Source organism: Lithobates pipiens, unplaced genomic scaffold, assembly GCF_037356315.1.
Source record: "Lithobates pipiens isolate NorthernLeopardFrog02 unplaced genomic scaffold, aLitPip1_a1.2 Scaffold_8, whole genome shotgun sequence".
Classification (NCBI taxonomy): Eukaryota; Metazoa; Chordata; class Amphibia; order Anura; family Ranidae; genus Lithobates; species Lithobates pipiens.
Window position 1 is genome coordinate 62,911,029 of NW_027507903.1, and position 18,104 is coordinate 62,929,132.

The 18,104-nt window shown below is 44.1% G+C and overlaps 1 long non-coding RNA gene across 1 annotated transcript in view; it reads left to right on the forward strand.

The window, feature by feature from the left end:
* Positions 1 to 17,843, forward strand: part of LOC143961334 (uncharacterized) — a 128,403-nt gene extending 110,560 nt beyond the window's left edge. The window contains exon 3 of the long non-coding RNA XR_013270446.1: positions 17,720 to 17,843. This is a non-coding gene — a long non-coding RNA (uncharacterized LOC143961334). The remainder of the gene's footprint in view (positions 1 to 17,719) is intronic.
* The last annotated feature ends 261 nt before the right edge of the window (positions 17,844 to 18,104 follow it).

The window sequence follows — 18,104 nt, forward strand, 5'->3', positions numbered from 1 at the left end:
ACTGGGGTGCAGCACCTTTGAGGCAGATTGTGGGCACTGCTGGGTGGCACTTTGTGCACTGCTGGGTGGCACTGTGGGCACTGCTGGGTGACACTGACGGGGGGCACTTATTTTTTAATGATGTTTAGTGATGAGGGGGCAGGTGGGCACTGGCAGGGGGCAGGTGGGCACTGGCAGGGCTGGCCGTGATCGGGACTGATGTCCCGATCGCGGCCGCCGGTGATCGGCTCTTTTTTTTTCTCCTCACGCTGTCAGCGCGAGGAGGAATAAAAGCCGATTACCGTCTCCGTTATATCACATGATCAGCTGTCATTGGCTGACAGCTGATCACGTGATAAGGGGTTCGGGATCGACCCCTTGCTCGGATCGGTGATCAGGTGAGTCTCATAGACTCGCTGATCACAGAGCGCCGCGCGCCCCTCAGGGGGCGCGCAGGCTGCTCGTGCACGGGACGACGTCAATGGACGTAGTCCCGGCAAAGGAGATCCGCGCTGTAGCCGTCATTCGGCTATAGCGCGGGTCTCAAGTGGTTAAATGTAACTGTTATGCTAAACAGCTAGATCTGATTTAAAGGATATGGGTGTAGAACTGACTCGAAGGAGCGGCTGATTTGATTTGGACTTACCATTACCTTCTTGACCTCGTATGCATCTAGGGGTTTCCTGAGGTAGATGGCCCAAAGAACTATAGAGACTGACACTGGATCCACTTCAGGGATTTTTATTTGCAAAATGGTAGACAAAACAGTCTCTCAATAAAGGAAAGTGGGTATAGGTAGGAAGTTCAGTTACTCTTGGAACTGCATAAATTTCTCACCATAGCATCCAGAGAATAGCCATTCGCAACTGGATATTACAGCCATTGGATAAATCTCCTCTCAGCAACCGATAGATGGTTCAAATAGAGAAAAGTCTCTGCCACAGAATTGGTTGTAACTGAAGGATATTTGAAATTGGACCTACAAAAAGTTTTTTGCATGTCCATCTGCAGGTGTTTTACCCCCCATCCTTCTCTCTGGGTCCCATAACATGGCCCCCTGTAAGCTCAGCGGACTATGCACCCACCCAGAGGGCGCGAGGGGAACATGTGGCAGCGATGGGATCACTGGATGGCTATAATCCTGTAATGCCGGTTCATGCGACACGTCCTCATGTCCTCATACACCCATTGGTAACTATATCTCTATATGCATGGAGACATATTTTTGCTTAATTTGAAATATTATACTTATATATATTTTTATATTGTCCAAAGTCTTTAATTAGATATTTTGACATTCCCCTAGAATATAAATCCCCCTGAAGAGACCGGAAATCGCAAGGGTCGAAATGCATCGGGGTTTTTCATGTGGATATATATGTTACGAATACAATTGGCAAACCATGCTTGTACATAGAGTCTTTTGCTATGAGTGATGTTCCATGTTTGTATTTGTCACACTACCTATATGGATGATGTATTATTGTTCATTTGGAATTACTATTGTCTGTCAAATAAATAATTTTTTTACATCAACTATTTTCATACCAACTCTCTGCTGCTAAAAAAACCCTGGGGAAACTTTTCTGTGTTTTTATTTGAAATTGGAGAACCCTTGTACGGTACCAGTATCTTGCAGCCGGTCCAGTGATGCCATATGAGTGTGGATTCGCCTGGTGTCTATCAACTTAGCTTCCAGGCTCTTACCGAGAAGCCAGCCTCCTGCATGGCCCTCTTCTGAAGAGTCCTCCCCTGGTTGCGTACTCAGTTGCTGTGCCTCTACAAAGATGAGATGGCACCGGACCACCTTGGAATCCTCCTAGTTACTGCGCCTTGGGCTAGCCAGCCCCAAGCCTCGGAAACGGATGGATCCGCACCCCAGGCCATGGGGGCCCCTGAGGGCTGGTCAGGAGGACCAGGACCAAGAAGATGGAACGATCCTCTGGGCCGGAACCCTGTACCACGTGACCTCAGCTTCCTTAAGTACCCCCTCCCAGAATGCCCAGCAAGATGACACACTCACTGGTTGGTTTCCGAGAGAGATTGCCACCCAATGCATCCAACCGGACAGCGTTCTTATGCTTGCCAGGGGTGACACCGACACTACGGTCAAGCAGAACACAGTGCAATCCAGCCAAACTGGTACTGAGACCGTAATTTAGAACAATTAACCCCAAAACCCAACTGTGATTTTAGGAAATTTACATTTACAAAACAAATAGCGCATGCTCATTGGGAGCCTGGCGCTACATGTGTATTTTCATTGTTTTGGTGCAAGTGAATAAAAGACCCTCCCCTCCATATGGTATGTAACACCATCCTAGATAGGTGCTAGGTTTAGATAAATAAGATTAGTTTGTGTTTTTATAGGTACATTTAGCATACACACTGTTGTAAGCATGGCTTTGATTCTTAGGTAAAAGCTTAGTTTGCTTACTGTAATCAGTGAAGCTACATTCTGCTAGTCAGGTCTGCTCAGTGTTTTCAGCTGCTGCCAGTCTGATCCCTTTACATCTAGAAATCTTGATAAGTTTTTGGTTAATAGGTGTGGAGCTATGCAGATGGTAGCATGAATATTGATCGAGTCCTGGCCTATCCCAGAGATGCGGACCCTGATAGTATGCTGGGAGACTGTATATATTATGTGAGCACCCTGCCCTCTCAGGCAATGCTGTTATGTCTGCTGTCATGAGGCCTCAGGTGGGCGACTGGAGGCCCTTGATGCGAATGATCCTGGAACTAAAGAGAGCTGACTGAGTGCTGTCTGCTGAAGGTCTGGTATCACTGGTGTAAGTTGTCGCTTGGAAGGAGGCAACCAGTTGTCCTTGGGCCTTGTGTGAGTACAGGCGCTTTTAAGAGATCTTGGGGACCTTTGTGGTTTTGCCATCCCTCTGGTGCTAGAGAAAGTGAGCTGTGGGTCTAGTCAAAGGGGACATCGGCTGGTGTCCTGAAGACCTTTGTCCATTTAATTTTCTACTTAAAGGGACTCTGCTCTTGTTGCTTTTAATAAATTTACAGTTTACTACTACTACTACTACTACTACTACTGTTACTGTATATTAAACTTGAAGTCTACTGTTTGCTCCAAGCACAGATTTTAATATTAAAGGTATGAAGGAATAGATAGTGGCACTAAACCCAGTGTGAATTATACCAATCCTTAAACGGAGAGGTTATGCTAATTTACGTGATCCTCTTGTGCAATACATGCTCATAATTGCATGCTCATAATTAAATATATAAGTGTAAAAAAAAAGGAAAATAGCTAAACTATACTAAATGGTGTTAATTAATATACTGTGTACTCGCACAAAAAGTGCTGAAACATGTGCCAATAAAACTAAAATTAAATTAAATTATTTCATAAATGACTTTAACATCAAATCAAGTTCACTATGCAAAGACCATAATACAAAATCAAGTACAATCAGAACCACATCCAGAATTCATTAGAAAAAATGTCCCATATGACAGTTAAGTAAAGTGACTAGTGCAAAGTGCTGGTATCTTCAATATAGAGAAGATTTTAATATAGCTTGTTCTGAAGAATATCTGAAGAATATCTACATACTCTTGTTTACATGTGTAGGTATAAAGTGATCAGCACAACTTCTTAATCATAAACATCAATAATAGTATACAAAATACAAATACTCATAAACAGTGACGTGCTAAATGTCACAAACAATAGTGCATAATGATCTAAAGTACAAAAAAAATCTGTGTCAGTAAAACACTCCTTACAATTATATTTCCTTGCAAACAATATTCCCATGACTTCCCACAATTGCTTAGTGCTCACAGAACTCTCACCTCTATGTAGTGTTGAATCAGCCTTATAGGTATCATATGGTGGTGGCGAGCTTCCACTTCCAGACTCCCAATTACCAGGTCACTGAAAGTTCCGGATGTCATGCGAGACTAAAATAAAAGCCTCCCACAGTGTAAAGTAGGGGTCTCAAACTGGCGGCCCTCCATCTGTTGCAAAACTACAAGTCCCCATCATGCCTCTGCCCGTGGGAGTCATGCTTGTAACTGTCAGCCTTGCAATGCCTCCTGGGACTTGTAGTTTTGCAACAGCTAGAGGGCCACCAGTTTTAAACCTTTGGTGTAAAACGTTTAAACAACTAAATATTAAAAAGCCAAATGGATTCTTACTTAGAAAAAGTTTTAAAAGCACATGTAAAGTGCAACAACGGCGTTCCAGCCGCCTCTTATGTCACTTCCAGTCTGCTCTGTATTTCCGGCCAAGCCCTACGCATTACGTCACATCACGTGACTTCATTAGGGGTGTACTCACTTTTGTTGCCAGTGGTTTAGACATTAATGGCTGTGGGTTGAGTTATTTTGAGGGGACAGCAAATTTACACTGTTATACAAGCTGTACACTCACTACTTTACATTGTAGCAAAGTGTCATTTCTTCAGTGTCGCATGAAAAGATATAATAAAATATTTACAAAAATGTGAGGGGTGCACTTTTGTGAGATATTGTATATGTAAAGTGCTGCATACATTTTATATAGTGTGTGTGTGTGTGTGTGTGTGTGTAATTTTACTGTATTAATAAATAAAATGTATTTTTCATGCAACTGGATTTCCTTTTGCACATGATCAAACTCAACAATTTTTTAAGAGTTGTACTTCCAGAAACAGGCTAGTTATAGGCCAATTATGGCTCAAACAGACTTGTAACTGATAATTGGCCTGCGCTGGGGAGTCTGGCACAAACTAAGAAAGGATCAATCTTATTCCAAGAAATTAACCTTATGCACAATTATGATACCCTAATTTTCATGCAATTAGGATCCTTCAGACTAGCACAATGATTTTGTACACTGTAAAGTAGTGTGTTGGATTTTCACCATCATGAAATTGTGGTTCCAATACCATTTGTGCTATTTTGGCTCATGCTAAACATGCATTTCTTTTTTTTTTTCTGACAGTTTTAATTAAATCTGGCTAGGTAATTATAAAAAAGAGCAAATAAAAGAAATGTGTCCTTTAAAAAAAATATATATTTTTTAGGTAGGCAAATTAATCAGAGGGATAGTGAAGTTAAATTGGAACTAAACCTATGGATATAAAGTTGGCTGAATACTTCTGTTCCAATGATGTGACCATTGGATCCTTCAATAGCTGTTTACATCTTCCAAGGGTTTTTAGTCTCTTGAATGGCTGTGGGGACCCCACCCATGCATTAGCACAGTAGTAGTTCATCCTGGCACACTAGCACCATGCCAATGTATGCTCAGTCTACATTCAATGGGAAATGGAAGATTATGAACAGGCAGGTAAGTTCGTTTTATTACAGAACAGCATGCTATGTGTCTTCTGAAATAAAAAGCTGACTGTTTGCCATCTATTTTTACTGAAGGTTTAGTTACACCTTAACCACTTAAGGACTGCCTCACGTCGATGGCCGTTTGCAGAATGGCATGGCATGGCTGGGCACAGGCACGTACAGGTACATTTGCCCTTAAAGAGCCCAGTCGTGGGCCGCGTGCTGCTGGCGGCGCACTCGCGACCCAGTCCTAAGCTCTGTGACCGTGACCGTGGGACCCATGGACCCGATCGCCGCTGGTGTCCTGCGATCGGGTCACAGAGCTGAAGAATGGGGAGAGGTAAGTGTAAACCTCTCCCCGTGCTTCCTAGTGTGGCCGTCACGGATCGTCTGTTCCCTGTTATAGGGAAAGACGATCAGTGACATCACATGCCAAGCCACGCCCCGCTACAGTAAAAAAACACACACTCACTTAACTCCTACACTGCCCCCTAGTGGTTAACCCCTTCACTGCCAGTAAAATTTTTACAGTAAGCAGTGCATTTTTAATCGCTGTATTAATGCCAATGGTCCCAAAAATGTATCAAAATTGTCCGTGTCCGCCATAATGTCGCAGTCACAATAAAAATCGCTGATCGCCACCATTAGTAGTAAAAAAAAAAATATAAAAAAAAGCCATAACTATCCCCTATTTTGTAGACGCTATAACTTTTGCGCAAATAATCAATAAACGCTTATTGCGTATTTTTTTTAACCAAAGATTCGTAGAAGAATATGTATCGGCCTAAACTGAGGAAAAAAAACGTTTTTTATATATTTTTTGGGGATATTATAGCAAAAAGTAAAAAATATTGCATTTTTTTTTTCAAAATTGTCGCTCTATTTTTGTTTATAGCGCAAAAAATAAAAACTGTAGAGGTGCTCAAATACCACCAAAAGAGCGCTCTATTTGTGGGAAAAAGACGCCAATTTTGTTTGGGAGCCACGTCGCACGACCGTGCAACTGTCAGTTAAAGCGGCGCAGTGCCGAATCGCAAAAAGGGGCTTGGTCCTTTAGCTGGAAAATGGTCCGGGGCTTAAGTGGTTAACTGATTCCCAAAATGGTTACATATAATGCATGCCTCTTGTGACCTGTCACTGTTTCCAATGTGCTTATGTCATCTCAAACTAAATGTCAAGCCTTCAAATGGCTGGTGTCATAGCTGATCACACATGTAGCCTCATGGTAATGGCTGTCATTTACCAGGTTGGAGGCTGAAGTGATGAGAGGGCGTCCCTTGCAGCTGAGGACCAGGCACTCCTGGAGTCTTCTGGTAAGAATGACAAATCCACTTTATTATAACCCAGACTCTCGCTAAAAGCCCTGAAGAAAGATGCCTTCAATTCCATGAAATACAGTATGCTAGAAGTTTAACTTTAACAAATTTTAACACATTATCAATAGAATTTTTTTATGCATATAACTCTTCACACAACACTATCGAAATACATCTTTCCAAGAGAATAAATAATTTGGACGAAAGAGAAATCCTGCTTTTATTCTGTGCAGAATGTACTGTAAGTACACTGAAGGGATCTCATGTATCCTCTGTACCTTTTTTAGTTACATCCTAAAGCATTGGTCTCCAAACTGTGGCCCGTGGGCCAGATAGGACCCTTCGCTTGTCTTTATGTGGCCCTTTGGCACTATTTCCCCCACTGACACCAACAGTAGGTCATAATTCCAACCTCTGACACCAACAATGGAGTATTCCTCCCATTAACACCAGTGATGGGGCATAAGTTCTTCCTTTTACACCAATAATGGGGCACTATTCCTTCCATTAACACCAATGACAGGGCACTAGAATAAATAAAAAAGAGTCCTGCGCAAATAATACCACAAAAGATGAATAATGTATATAAATGTGAAAAAAACAAGAGTCAATGAAAATATTTCAAAATAAACACACCAATAGTGTAAGTGTGTAGTGAAAAAACACTGGAGAAAGAACAGGACCAAATGTTCCAAAAAATCAGGCTCCCAGAACTCTCACCTCAGAGATGGAATAATAAGGCAAAAGAAAATAATTCCAATGGACTTCTCCTTCACTTCTCTGTGCACAATCATCAAATGGTATAAACTTCTACCACTAGAGGGCCGATTCAACCTCTTATGAGTAATACTGCAGCATATGTATCCTCGTGGTGTGAAACTTAAAGAAAACACAGAGGGGAAGGGGGAAGGGAGAGAGAAAGGGGACTCCAATAGTGTAGTGGTTTCCAAAACTGAATAAATTTATTTAAGAGAAAGCAATGGACTCTCACATTTAAAAAGAAAGTATCAAACAGAAAGAGATCTGGCGTATACAGCCAGTCTTACGCTTGTTCCGGTATTCCTACGGCCACTCCCTACGCGTTACGTCACCACGTGACTTCTTCATAGGGAAGCCAAACTTTTTTCACTACACACTTACACTATTGGTGTGTTTATTTTGAAATATTTTCATTGACTCTTGTTTTTTTCACATTTATATACATTATTCATCTTTTGTGGTATTATTTGCGCAGGACTCTTTTTTATTTATTCTAGTGATAGTTTGTGTTTACTATTTTGTCCCGCTGCATTTTTTGTTTTATTTAGCAGCACTTGCACTTTTGTTATTCCACAGATTGTTACATTATACTTTGTTATATACTCTATTTTGATGCACGTAGATCCATTTCACGTTTAGCACATAGTGGCGCGAGGGTCCATTTTACACAATGACAGGGCACTGTTTCTATTAACACCAATGCTGGGGCACTATTCCTTCCACTGACACCAATGATGGGGCACTATTCCTTCTACTGATTCCAATGATGGGGGACTATTTATTCCACTGACACCTATGATAGGGCACTATTCCTTCCACCAACACCAATGAGCTCTGATCTCCATATTGAGTCTGTCTGGGATTACATGAAGACACAAAGATTTGAGACCGCCTACATCCACTGAAGATCTGTGGTTAGTTCTCCAAGATGTTTGGAACAACCTACCTGCCGAGTTCCTGCAAAAACTGTGTGCAAGTGTACCCAGAAGAACTGATGTTGTTCTGAAAGAAAAGGGTGGTCACATCAAATATTGATTTGATTTAGATTTCTCTTCTGTTCATTTACTTTTTTTTTAAACTAACTTAATTGATAAAAGTAAACTATTAATGAAAGCTTCTATTTCTGAAAGCCTTCTTAATTTGCAGCACTTTTTCACATCTGCCTAAAACTTTACACAGTAATATATATGTGTAGCAGAATCTCTTACCTCTTCCAGTCTAATGACAACCTTCAAGGTCAAAGATGACTGACATCCTTCAATATGTGGTGGGTTGAGAGGCATAGTGGGTGCAAAGGTGATAAAAGTCATTGGATTTAAAAGGTTTTCTTTGACAGTCCTTTTTCTATTTTGCAAGGGAAAGAGGGTTATGGCCAGGACACCCTTAGGTAGTTGCAATTTCAATTGGCAGACTCAGAGACTTTAATAAGAGGACAGCTGTACAGGGAAAGGCCCCAGCGAGGTGCCACTTCTGCATATGCAGAATTGCTGACTCCTATTGTAAGTTAAACAGTTCCTAACTCAAAGTAACAGTTCTCTCAGCTGTTCTACAACGTATCCTTGTAGTTCTTCAGCCCCTTGAGCTCCTGGTCTCTCACTGGACCCTCTGATTCACTACTCTGAATCCCATGAGCTCCTCAAGGCTATTGGTATCTACCTCAAGCATCACCCATGCTCCCCTGCTGGGTCCCTAGCTTGGCACTATGGATACCTTCAAGCTTCACACCTGCTGACCAGCTCGGCCCCTACCTTGGCACACAAGGCTGCTCTGCAAGCATCACCTCCGCTGGTTGGGTCCCTGACTTGATCACCGCCTGAAGTTTCCTGATTCTCCACCGTGCCTGTTCCGGTGAGAATACTGCTCCAGTACTTCAGTTTCTCACTGTGATCCCTGGTAAAGGCCATTGGTCCCTTCATGGCGATAACTTCCCTTCTACCTCCGACCACTGACAGGTTCTATGGCCGGCAGACCGGCACTTCTGGTTGGACTGCAAGCCACAATCCCAACCCTGAGCTGCCCTCTTCAGGATAGGCCCTCACACAGCCTGCCAGTCTGATGCCCCCGGGATAGGCCCAATCTCTGGCCTAGCAGCCCAGGGCAACAGTGGACAGTGGTCCAGGTGGCACACAAGAACCTTGATCACCTGTCCTCCTCCGAATATATAGGCTCTCCCAAAAGGCCAAGGGATTCAACAAAATCCCTGCCCATTCGCTGAGATACCCCATATACCCATAACCTGACCTTGAGTTGTCCTCCTCAATCTAATACCTCCAAGTGCCTGGCCACCAGATGGTAGAAAAGTACAACCTGGCCAAACTTAGGGAGAAAGCAAAGGATCCCTAGCAATTAACTACAGTAGCTACTCCTGACAAAGGACTTAGCGAGGAGCTCCCTGACTAAACCCCAGGGCGCCACATCCTGTCCAAGAAACTACATCTTGGAGTTTGCATAAAAAATAATTTGCGATTCCAAGCCTGAGAGCGGATGTCCTGGCAAAAACTGGGATGGGAAGGAAAACAGGAAAGGGTTAACGGTATAACAGTATAACAGATGTATGTGGCGTACCACATGAATAGGCATTAGTACCAAACATGAAATAGTGTGTCAAACTGTCTTCACTCATGGTGAATTGAGGGGTCCCATATAAGGATACATAGATGTGTGGCTCAGTCAATAATACAAAATTAGAACCCTAAAAGCATAAAATTGTGTTTTCCAGGCAGCAAATAATTCTGTTATCTTCACTCTCTGTAAAGCATAGGAAAATAAATGGGTACTAGTATTGGACTCTGTAATCATGGATAGAAGTTAGAGGGTATGCATCTGGCTGTTACCAGATATGCCATGCATTGCTTGGATAGACAGGATGCAGGTAACAATCAAGTTATTTACAGTTTGTGATGAATATGACAATGTTGTCTATGAAGAGATGACATTTATTGCTGCGTGAATTCTCACCTAGGAGATTTCGCCTTACTTCTAGTCTCTTAGATTTGCATTAGAACAGGAAGTGAGAATAAAGCCTCGTACACACGCTTATTTTTTTTTTGGCTGACCGAACGTACGTTTTTTTTGTGGCATGCTAGCCTCATGTCGAAAGTGAAAAGGTTACTCACAATATCAAAATTCGTATGTCAGAATACAACCTCTGAAGTGACGTAATGTGTTGAATAGTTTTGTATGTATTCTTTCGTTTCTGAGCATGCGTAGTCTTGCTCTTACGATTTTTTTTTTTCTAACAAAAACCATACTAATGAAAGGAAAATCGGACATTGAGTTCACATCCGCGAAAAATGTTAGTCTGCACATCCAGCTCTTGTCAAACAAAAAAGTGAAATCGGCTGTCGAAATGAAGGGGAATCTTCCCCAACAGGGACACATGCAGTAAACACATTTTCCAGAATAGCGAGGAAAATTGAGGACTTCTGTAAGACCTTTAGGGCCGGTTCACACAGGGGGCGATGCGAGGCGACACGACTTGCCTCGCCGCGACCTGCCGCGACCTCAGCGGCGACTTGCAAATGACTTCTGTATAGAAGTCAATGCAAGTCGCCCCGAGGTTGCCCAAAAGTAGTACAGGAACCTTTTTTCTGAGTCGGAGCGACTCGAGTCGCTCCTCTTAGAACGGTTCCATTGTACAGAACGGGGGCGACTTGTCAGGTCGCGGCACGGCAAGTCGTGTCGCCTCGTGTCGCCCCCTGTGTGAACTGGCCCTTACTTCTGTCTGTGTCTCTATCAGGGCGAGTTCTCATTTCCTGTCCAGAGTATGGATATCAGGAAGCAAAAAACAAAACAAAAAACACCCTCTGTTGGCTGCATTTAAATTCTTAAAGCGGTCCTCCACCCTGAAATGGAAGTTCCGGGTGTATCTGCACCCATTTCCGGGACAAGACCGCCGCAGATGTGCCCCCCCCCCCTTGTGTTCTGGGAAACACACAGTTCCCAGGACACAGCGGGGACCAGCAGAGATGCGCAGCGCGACTAGCGCATGCGCAGTAGGGAATCAGGCAGTGAAGCCGCAATGCTTCACTTCCGATTCCCTGACAGAGGATGGCAGCGGGGGCAGCAGAGAGACGAGCGATTGCTCTTCATCTGCCGCCGACATCGCTGGACCCTGGGACAGGTAAGTGTCAATTTATTAAAAGTCAGCAACTGCAATATTTGTAGCTGCTGGCTTTTAATATTTTTTTTTAAAGGTGCAGAACCACTTTAAGGGAAAGTATCTCCATGTTAAAATTTGACAGAATTTCTGACTCTTCGCCATTATGCCTCCCTCCCCCCAAAAAATGTTGCTTTGGATGGAATTGGGCGTTTAGGTAGGGAGACTTGCTAAACCATTTGAAATGTCCTCATCACACTGGGGTCAAACAAGGTAACGGGACATATAATTAGTCATCTTTGTTGCCAGATTCTAATCCTTTTATTGATGGGTGACATGTCTGCATTTTACCAACAGAGAATTTACATTAAACTATGCTCTGTAAGGTGTTTCCCAACCCTTCTATACAGGATACAACTGTCAGACCACTTGTCATACCACACCAAATCTCAGGTTCAGTTCATTAATGATTTTGGAACTTTAAAAAGATAGAAGACAGAGTTAAAATGAATACAGAAGGTTTACTGCTTAGCACATTCCAACAACTCAAGAAGTTAATCAAAGGAACGTGGCACCCTAGTGGATCAGACAACTCTTCAGATGCTTCTCACATGACAAACTTAGAGGCCGCTTCATTCTAATTACTATGTCTAACCACAAGACTGAGCGTTCCTGTACAAAAGTCTTGCTGTTCAGTGACAACCTGGCCCCTTATGGGAACCTGACCATTACTGGAATAATAGGGACGTTATATAAGTTTGTATGTACTAACACCTTATACTAGAGTCTTGGGGTCTACATTAAAATCAAACAAAAGCTATTTTTTTCCAAATTTTGGATAACGTAAGGGAGGGTTAGAACTACGGTCAGGTGTTTGTGCCGCCGGTCTCCCACTGGAGAGATTTTCCGTCACTTCCTGTTCAATCGCCTTAACAGGAAGTGAGAGGTAATCCCTATAATCAACAAAACTAGCGAAGATTTCCCTCTATTCCTCTTCTGTGACTACTCAAAATATGTGATTTTCTTTTACTTTCGCTGATAGACAATAGGCCTAATAGAGAGGGTGAATCTTCTTAACAGGGACACAGTCAGCAATAAACACCAGACAGGTGTTTTAGTCTCTGTCCACTCTTTCCAAAATGAAAAAAGTTTTTCTTTGGGTTATATTTTAACCACTTCAATACAGGGCACTTTTACCCCCTCCCTGCCCAGGCCACTTTTCAGATTTTAGCGCTCTCATACTTTGACAATTGCATGGTCATGCAACACTGTACCCATGTGACTTTTTTTTTTTTACACAAATAGAGCTTTCTTTTGGTGTTTTTTTAATCACCACTGGGCTTTTTTTTTTTTTTTTTCTGTAAATAATTTCTTTTTATTGAAAATACTGTAAAACATAACAGAGGTAAATGAGCAAATAATACAGTGGTTTTGGCCCCATTGTTACAGTGGCCGGAGGCAACAATTACACAAGAAACACAAGAGTTTGAGCTGTCATTTATTTTCATCTAGACCTTAAGTCTATATAAGCACAGATGGATTGTGCGTCTGCGTCTAGTAGCCTACTACGCTTAAGCCAGGGGGTGCCAAATGATCATCAGTCAGACCCTCATGATGGACAGTTCTCGCTGCAGTTTGGTGCCCCATCGCCTCTGATTTCTATGCATCAGAGGAAGGTGGACCGGGGTTCCACCTAATGATCAACCCCGAGCACCACCTCCCCCTGTAATTCCCAACCGAAGAGAAAAGGGGACAACTTAGAAAAAGCAAAAAATAAAGAGAAGAAAAGAAAAAAAGGGGGGGGGGGGAGCAGTGGCGGAATTATCAGGGTCGCAACAGTCGCAGTTGCGACTGGGCCCTGGAATTCCATCACTGTCGGGGGCCCCGGCGTGGTTGCTTTTCACAGGGCTGTGAGTGGAGAGCGTGTCTCATGTAAACAGCAGCACAGAGACACCGGCACTCCGGAGTGAAGTTTCATTTTCCCTTGTCCGCTCGCAAAACACACAGCTGATCCTGCTCCCCCTTCGGCCCCCCCTCCCCTCCTCTCCTCTCCTCTCCTCTCCTGTGTTCTCCGCGGGAAATGTGAGCTTGTTAGCTTCACACCTGAATGCCCGCGGAGAACACAGGAGAGGAGGGGAGGGGGGGCCGAAGGGGGAGCAGGATCAGCTGTGTGTTTTGCGAGCGGACAAGGGAAAATTAAACTTCACTCCGGAGTGCCGGTGTCTCTGTGCTGCTGTTTACATGAGACACGCTCTCCACTCACAGCCGTGCTGACCCCTCTCCAGTGTGTAGACTCGGGAAGATCCCGCCGCCCATCAACATCCATAGAGCTGCTGATCGCTGCCTCCCCCCAGGTGCGTGGGGGGGGGGGGGGGTGTACAGAGATCTGCTGGGGGCCAAGGTGCACAGCAGAGTCCAGCAAGGTACAGCGAAACCTCTTTAAGGGGGGTGACTGTCTAGGGACCCTAAAGTAAGGGGGGCTCTCTGGGGACCCTAAAGTAAGGTGGGGTATCTGGGGATCCTGATGTCCAGTACCACCGCCACCCCTCCTCCAGTGCCACCCCTCCTCCAGTACCACCACCACCACAACCACCGTGCTACCCACCTTCAGTACCACCGCCACCCCTCCTCCAGTACCACCACCACCCACCTTCAGTACCACCGCCACCCCTCCTCCAGTACCACCACCACCCACCTTCAGTACCACCGCCACCCCTCCTCCAGTACCACCACCACCCACCTTCAGTACCACCGCCACCCACCTCCAGGACCACCGCCACCCCCTCTCCAGTACCACCACCATGCCACCCACCTCCAGTACCACCGCCACCCCTCTCCAGGACCACCATGCCTCTCCAGTACCACCACCCACCCTCTAGTACCACCACCGCCACCCACCTCCAGTACCACCGCCACCCCTCTCCAGGACCACTATGCCTCTCCAGTACCACCACCCACCCTCTAGTACCACCACCGCCACCCCTCTCCAGGACTACCATGCTGCTCCAGTACCATCGCCACCCTCCTCCAGTACCACCACCACCCACCTCCAGTACCACCGCCACCCACCTCCAGTACTACCATCCCCCTCCAGTACCACCGCCACCCCTCTCCAGGACCGCCATCCCTCTCCAGTACCACCACCCCCCCTTCAGTACCACCACTGCCACCCACCTCCAGTACCACCACCACCCACCTTCAGTACCACCGCCACCCACCTCTAGTACCACCACCACCGCTCTCCAGGACCACCATCCCCCTCCAGGACCACCACCGCCACCCACCTCCAGTACCACCGCCACCCCTCTCCAGGACCACCATCCCCCTCCAGTACCACCACCACCCCTCTCCGGGACCACTATCCCCCTCCAGTACCACCAATGCCACCCCTCTCCAGGACCACCATCCCCCTCCAGGACCATCACTGCCACTCCCCTCCAGGACCACCACCGCCACCCACCTCCAGTACCACCATCCCCCTCCAGTACCACCACCGCCACCCACCTCCAGTACCACCACCCCTCTCCAGGACCACCACTGCACTGGTGACACAGGTTCCACTGGGGACACAGGCTGCACAGAAATGTTTTACTTTGTTGTACAGTGGAAAAAAAATATAGTATCAAAATCATGCTTTTCGGGGGGGGGGGGGCCCTTCCTGATTTCTTGCACCGGGGCCCTGAGGTTTCTAGTTACGCCTCTGGGGGGGAGGAACACGGGAACGGGAAGACGGGGAGAGGAAAGAGGAAGGGGAGGAGAAGGACAAGGGGGAGAGTATCCGGGGAGGAGGGAACCAGCTGTCCAGTTTTGGGGAGGGGGTGGGGACACCACCAACTGACCACTGGGCTTTTTTTGCTAAATAAAGTAAAAAAAGGCCAATCATTTTGAAAAAAATAAAGTTTTTGTTAAACAATTTTGCAAATCTTTCTTCATGAATTTAGGCCAAACTGTATTTCTTTGTTGAAAATAGCCCAAATCAGTTTGTGTTATATATTCTATAGGAAAGTTTTAGAGTCCCCAAACTATGGTATATACAGTATATCTGAAAATAGATCGCTTCTGATGTAATCACGGCCCATCTCATTTATTGTGACCCAAAAACACACCAGGACGGTACAAATCCCCCTCCAATGACCTCAGTAGACAGTCTGAGGTATTTTTTGAAGTTGTAATTGTTCTGTCATAATGTTTTGGAAAATGAAGAAAACAAATAGTTTTTTCACATTCTCTTTCTTACATACTGTCCCCAGTACAATACAGCGTCATCATATAACTGGTGTGGTGGTGTCCAGGGACACTCACTGGTGACATGTAAGAAAAAATTATAATTTTTGAAAAGATTTTACAATATTATTTTTATTACATTTCTTTAACATTATTTTTTACATGCTGTGAGCAGAGCAAAACAGGATTACCATAATAACACTGTAACACTCTGGGGGAGTTTAAGATATTTTTTTTTTATTTTTTTTTACATACTACAGTGCCTTGAAGAAGTATTCATACCCCTTGAAATTTTGTCATGTTTCAAACAAAATGTAAATGTATTTTATTGGGATCTTATGTGATAGACCAACACAAAGTGGCACATAATTGTGAAGTGGAAGGAAAATAATAAATGGTTTTCACAATTTTTTACAAATAAAATCTGAAAAGTGAGTGTGCATTTGAATTCATATTCAACCTCGTTACTCTGATACTCCTAATTCAAATCTAGTGGAACCAATTACCTTCAGAAGTCACCTAATTAGAAAATAGTCAATCTATATGTAATTTAATCTCATTATAAATACAGCTGTTCTGTGAAGCCCTCAAAGGTTTTTTAGAGAACCTTAGTAAACAAACGGCATCGTGTAGGCCAAGGAACACACCAGACAGGTCAGGGATAACATTGTGAAGTTTGAAGCAGGGTTAGGTTATAAAAAAATATCCCAAGCTTTGAACATCTCATGGACCACTGTTCAATTCATCATCTGAAAATGGAAGGAGTATGGCCCAACTGCAAACCTACCTAAGACATGGCCGTCCACCTAAACTGAAAACTGAGAGGCCGTCAAGGAGAGCATTCATCAGAGAAGTGGCCAAGAGGCCCTCTGGAGGAGCCGCAGAGATCCACAGCTCAGATGGGAGAATCTGTCCACAGGGCAACTATTAGTTATTTACTCCACAAATCTGACCTTTTATGGAAGAGTGGCAAGAAAAAATCCATTGTTGAAATAAAGCCATCAGAATTCCCATTTGCAGTCTGCAAGAAGCCATGTGAGGGACACAGCAAACATGTGGAAGAAGGTACTCTGGTCAGATGAGACCAAAATGTAACTTTTTGGCCTAAAAGCAAAATGCTATGTAAGCCGGAAAACTAACACTGCAGATCACCCAGAACACACCCTCCCCAATGTGAAACATGGTGGTGGCAGCATCATGTTGTGGGGGATTCTTTTCTTCAGCAGGAAAAGGGAAGCTGGTCAGAGTTGATGGGAAGATGGAAGGTCCCAAATACAGGGCAATCTTAGAAGAAAACCTGTTAAGATTGGGGCGGAGGTTCACCTTCCAGCAGGACCACGACACTAAACATACAGCCAGAGCTACAGTAGTAGTAAGTATTGACTGGGGGGGGCTGAATACGAATGCACGCCATTTTTCAAATATTTATATGTAAAAAGAATTGAAAACCATTTATCATTTTTCTTCCACTTCACAATTATGTGCCACTTTGTGTTTGTCTATTACATAAAATCCCAATAAAATACATTTACATTTTTGGTTGTAAAATGGCAAAATGTGGAACATTTCAAGGGGTATGGATACTTTTTCAAGGCACTGTATGTTTGCACATAACCGTAATTTTCACTGCTATAAGCAAATATTTTTACTAAATGACAGTGTGTAGACACTATTTATTGTGGTTAGCTATGATTGGCCACAGCTAATTATATGGTACAAATTAGCTGTGATTGGCCCTGTCTGTACCATGTATTCACTGTGACCAATCATAGCTAGCAACACAATTATATACAATGAATGGCATGAAAGGAAGCCATTCCTTGTTTACAACTGTGATGTGATCTGCTGTGATCAGTTTGATCAATCACAGGTTGATCACATGGTATTGGCAGTGGGCCGGTTCACTGATCAGTTATCTGCTATGTCCGGTGGACACAGAAGGTGACATATCACGCCAGACCCCGGGGGGACATCATATGAAGCATATGGGGAAGCAGTTGAATAAAAATGGAAAAACCGTGCACAAGTCTGGGAGTAACATCATTGTGCTTTTATTCAGGTGGCCAAATGGACCTAATCAGGAATGAAGACCAAGAGAAGTTGAAAATGCCATGACCAGCGGGAGCACTGGTATGAAGCACAGCACTGGAGGGCACCATTTGAAAAGTCTGCCATAATGTAGTAATTTGTAGTGTATACTAGCCCATTATGACTAATGGCTTCTGGGGGGTCCATTAAAAAAACAAAAATGGCAAAATTGAATTCTGTTTTAAATTCCTTTGGGCTAGCTTGGACCAATTTCACTATTTGCATGTCGAAATGGAAAGGCTGCTGCTTAGGCTGCAATATACTTCAATAGCTTGTGCTATATACTGCAATCGATGGTGTGTTCAAGTAGTTGTACGATAGGCTTCTCCTCTAGTCCTGGATATAGAGAGAGTAGG